Here is a 5,004-nt window from a genome sequence, read left to right as displayed (position 1 = left end):
GGGGACGGGGGCGGGACGGGGACGGGGACGGCACTAAGCAGCCCCCGGCACGTCGGTGCTCTCCGGTGCCCGGCCCGTCCGCCCCGCTCGGCCGCGGCCCCGCCGCTCGCAGCGGGCAGCGCTGCCCCCGCCCGGTGCCCCCTTCTGCCCCGAGCCCGAGCGTTATTCCCCGGTCAAGCGGTGCAAGGAGAGGCGGAGAAAAGCGGGATTTCGGCCTCTCCGTTCCCCACGAGCGAAACGCCCCGAGCATCCCCCGGCTCCGGCCCCGCACAGACCTGGAGAAGTTCTTGGAGCGGCCGCTTAAATCTGCCCCCCCAAAAAAAGCCTTCAGCGAGAAGGGAGCAGGAGAGGGGAGAGAAAGAAAGAAAGAGTAAAAAGACGTTAACAAACGAACAAAAAATGACCTTCGGAGATGCCTCCCGCCTTCCTGCGCTGCTCGCCCGGCTCCCGGCGAGTCGCCTCTCCCCGGCAGCTCCGCGCAACAGGGTCGGAGCTTCCTCGCACTGGGGTAAATCCCCCGGCCGCCCCCTCCCCGCCGGCCCCCCCGGCCCCTTTGCCTTTGTTGTATTATTTTTACACCCGTGTGTTTCCCAGCTGGCCCGGCAAGCCTCAACCATCCGTTAAATATGTATTTAAAACGTTAAGAAGTGAAGCGTGGAAATGTGTTTCCCAACGGTTGCGGGGATGATCCGTAACAGGTCAATTAGGAAAATCTGTCCCCGCGACAGCCGGGCCCGCCGCCCGGCGTGTGTCCCGGCCACCGGGGACGCGCCCGGGCTCCGGCGGGGCAGGGGGGACCCCCCGAGGATGGGGGGGCTGGGCCCGAGCCCCGGAGGTGCGGAGCGGGGCGGGAAGGGGGGCTGTGCAAAGTTTGGTTTATTCTGTGGGCAGCGGCAGCCGGAGCCGGGCGCTGCCTTCGCCGGGCGGCTCCGAGCGCCGCGGCGCTGGGGAAAACAGGGCAACAACGAGCACAACGAATTGAACCCCGGCGCCTCTCCCGGCTCCCGGCAGAGCCCGGCCGGCGGAGGGGGAACGGGCCCCGGGCAGGCCGGGAGGGGCGGCGGGGCGGGGGGATCGCCCCCAGGGCAACGGCGCTGGCGTGAGAACGAGGAAAACGCCGCAGGGCACGTCTCCTGTCCTCCAGGGCTCGGTAATTTTCCTTCCTAAAGGCTGGGACCTTCCCTCTCCAGAGAAGAAGCTGTCAAACGGATGGGGGTCCCGGGGTCCCCGTGGGGTGCGCGGCAGGCGCGGCTCAGCCCCGGGGAGCTCCAGCAGCGCGGGCCGGGCCCTGCAGCCCCCGCGGCCGCGGCTGGAACCTGCCCGGAGCCCCCCGGGGCTGGGGAGGGGCCCTGGAGCAGGGCTGGGCTTCACCTGCCGGAAGGAACAGCGGGGAACGGCGGGGAGCAGCCTCCGGCCATGGCCTGGACAGCGGGATGGACAGAGGGATGGACAGAGAGATGGACAGAGGGATGGACAGAGGGATGGACAGAGGGCAGGGAAGGACAGAGGGATGGACAGAGGGATGGACAGAGGGATGGACAGAGGGCAGGGATGGACAGAAGGATGGACAGAGAGCGGGGGTTCTGGGGGCAGCCGGAGCTCGGGGCCGCTGCGTCCTGAGGCTGCTCTGGCATCACCCTGGGGGTTCGGGAGGGAGAAATGGACTGGCTCCTTTTCCTTTTCCTTCCTCTTTCCTTTCCCCTCCCCCTTCCCTTTCCTTTTTTCCTTCTCCTTCCTTTCCTCCTTTCCCTTTCCCTTTTCTGCTTTTCCCTTTCCCTCTCCCTTTTTTCTTCGTTTTCTCTTTTTCCTTTTCTTCTCTTTTCAGTTTTTCTTGTTTCTTTCTTTTTTCTCTCTCTCTCTCGTTTCTTTTTTGTTTTTTTTTTTCCTCTCCCCCCTGCAGAGAGGAAACCCTTCTCCCAGTCGGCAGCAGAAATCTCGGGATCTGAGTCCCTAAGGGAGCAATGTCCTTGGTGACCACTGTCCATCCGTCTGGACACGAGCTCTGCCCCGCCCGCAGCCCGCGGGATCGGGATCAGGACCGGGATTGGGACCGGGATCGGGATCGGGATCGGGAGCGGGATCGGGACAGGGATCGGGATCGGGATCGGGATCGGGATCGGGATCGGGACCGGCCGGTGCTGCTCTGCCGTCCTGCCAGGGGGGTGCAGGAAGAAGGGGACGCTCTCTGCCGTGAGATGACAGATGAAATGTCGCACTTCCCCCTCCCTGGCCTCGGGCAGGCTCCGCGCCGCAGCCGCCCCTCGCTGGCGCATCCCGGGAAGCGGCCCCGGAGGGTTCCCAGAGGAGCCCTTCACCCGAACTTCAGAGGGATGGACAGAGAGATGGACAGAGGGATGGACAGAGGGATGGACAGAGGGCAGGGATGGACAGCGGGATGGACAGAGGGATGGACAGAGAGATGGACAGAGGGATGGACAGAGGGATGGACAGAGGGCAGGGATGGACAGAGGGATGGACAGAGGGATGGACAGAGGGATGGGCAGAGGGATGGACAGAGAGCTGGACAGCGGGATGGACAAAGGGACGGGCAGAGGGCAGGGATGGACAGAAGGATGGACAGAGAGCAGGGGTTCTGGGGGCAGCCGGAGCTCGGGGCCGCTGCGTCCTGAGGCTGCTCTGGCATCACCCTGGGGGTTCGGGAGGGAGAAATGGACTGGCTCCTTTTCCTTTTCCTTCCTCTTTCCTTTCCCCTCCCCCTTCCCTTTCCTTTTTTCCTTCTCCTTCCTTTCCTCCTTTCCCTTTCCCTTTTCTGCTTTTCCCTTTCCCTCTCCCTTTTTTCTTCGTTTTCTCTTTTTCCTTTTCTTCTCTTTTCAGTTTTTCTTGTTTCTTTCTTTTTTCTCTCTCTCTCTCGTTTCTTTTTTGTTTTTTTTTCCTCTCCCCCCTGCAGAGAGGAATCCCCTCTCCCAGTCGGCAGCAGAAATCTCGGGATCTGAGTCCCTAAGGGAGCAATGTCCTTGGTGACCACTGTCCATCCGTCTGGACACGAGCTCTGCCCCGCCCGCAGCCCGCGGGATCGGGATCAGGACCGGGATTGGGACCGGGATCGGGATCGGGATCGGGATCGGGATCGGGATCGGGACCGAGATCGGGATCGGGACTGGGATCGGGATCGGGACCGCGACCGCCCGGTGCTGCTCTGCCGTCCTGCCAGGGGGGTGCAGGAAGAAGGGGACGCTCTCCACCGTGAGATGACAGATGAAATGTCGCACTTCCCCCTCCCTGGCCTCGGGCAGGCTCCGCGCCGCAGCCGCCCCTCGCTGGCGCATCCCGGGAAGCGGCCCCGGAGGGTTCCCAGAGGAGCCCTTCACCCGAACTTGATTTTGACACTAAAATGTGGAGCAGAGCCCATTTGCTGCGCTATGAATATGTATTATTTTTTTTTAATAGCGCCTGTAGACAACTAAGGCGTGAATGAAGGCAATCAGGGAACACGATGAAGTGATAACTTAATAAAAACCAGACTATCGCTTTCATGCTGGAAATCGCTTGGAATGTCACTAGGTTATTGCTGGAGGGGTTTATTGCCCGTATCCCCCCGAGCCCCAGGGATACCCTCGGCCCTGCTGGAGCTGCCCGCTCCGGCCGGGAGGAATCCGAGGCATCCCAGGCACCGAGGGCCGGGCTGCGGCTGCAGCTCCCGCAGCTGAAAGCAGTTTGGGCGCTGCCTCGGGAAGTCGGAGCTGTCTGCCTCCCATCTGGGCTCCAGAGCCTCGGAAAGCTCCCGGCTGAGAGCGGCATCTCCAGGGATCCTGCCCTGGGGCCCCCGCTGCACCCCAAAGCCGCCGGAGCACAAAGCTCGGCACCTGCCAGCGAGGGCAGCAGCTCTGCCGCCCATCAGGGCGTGAGGGCACAGGAACGGGGGGAGAAACTCCAGGTTTGGCCCCTTTCCCTCCTTTTCTTTCTTGTTTCTTTGCATTCATTTCCTTCTGGCTGCGTCTCAGTCAGGTACAGATGGATTTTGCCGTCCGGACTTCCAGGTGGAGCCCAGCCCCTGGGTGTCGGTGCAGCTCCACCTGCCCAATTAGCACATTTGATACCTGCGGTCTCCGAGAAGGAAACTCGAGTTGGCTGAGCGGGGCAGGCGCTGTTTTTCCCTCGGGGCTCTCCTCTTTTCCAGCGCTGGGTTTGTTTGTGTTCACACTTGTTCCGTGGAAGTGCTGGAGACACACGCGCCTTGCCAAAATCTCAGCATGCCTTCCCATTCAATCAGAGGCTGGAAAAGCTTCTCATCTTCACAGGAGTCACCCAGAGGGAAGTCTCCGAAATACCAGAGCTGATGTTTGTGATATCTGCAGGATTAAAAACATGCAGGAAATTGGCCATCTCCTGTTCTCATTCAGCAGGAAAAAACCCTTTTTATTTATAAACTTTTGACACTCAAGAGCCCGCTGTCAGCGAGAACACAATAATTAAATTCCTATTTGAAACGCAGGCAGGATCCCGGGTCTGTTTGCCATGCTCGGGTCCCTCCCAGGCACAGCGGCCCACGGGAACCAGCCTCACACCCCTGGGATTGACAGGAGCGATTTGGGATTGTTCAGCTGCACAGGAGGAGCTTTGGGCTGAGCTCAGGGGGCATCACAGCATCCCCTGGACCCATTCTGTGTCTTTCTTCCCATGAAATGCAGCATGAGTTTCCAGTTCTCGTTTAAGTTTCCCGACCAAGGTTTCAGAACCCTTTGTCACACATTGCCACTTGTCTGTGTCACTCTTACACTCCCCTTCTTCTCTTTTCCACTTCCCATGACCTGAGTTTGGCTGGGAGCTCCTCAAAAATGAGCCAGCCCTGGCAAAGTTTTAGCACTACTGGATCCACACCCAGCAGACAGAGGGCTGGCTCACAGCTCAAGTTTGGAGCCTCGGGATCTGCAGCTCTGTGGTCTCTGCCTCCGTCCCCTCCCCAAACACAAACATCCAGCAGGGATTGGAAAAAAAAAAAAAAAAAAAAAAAAAAAAAAAAAAAAAAAAAAAAAAAAAAAAAAA

This window comes from Pyrgilauda ruficollis, unplaced genomic scaffold, assembly GCF_017590135.1.
Source record: "Pyrgilauda ruficollis isolate IOZ18807 unplaced genomic scaffold, ASM1759013v1 scaffold294, whole genome shotgun sequence".
Classification (NCBI taxonomy): Eukaryota; Metazoa; Chordata; class Aves; order Passeriformes; family Passeridae; genus Pyrgilauda; species Pyrgilauda ruficollis.
The sequence above is the reverse complement of the archived record's forward strand: the minus strand, read 5'-3'. Positions refer to the sequence as shown.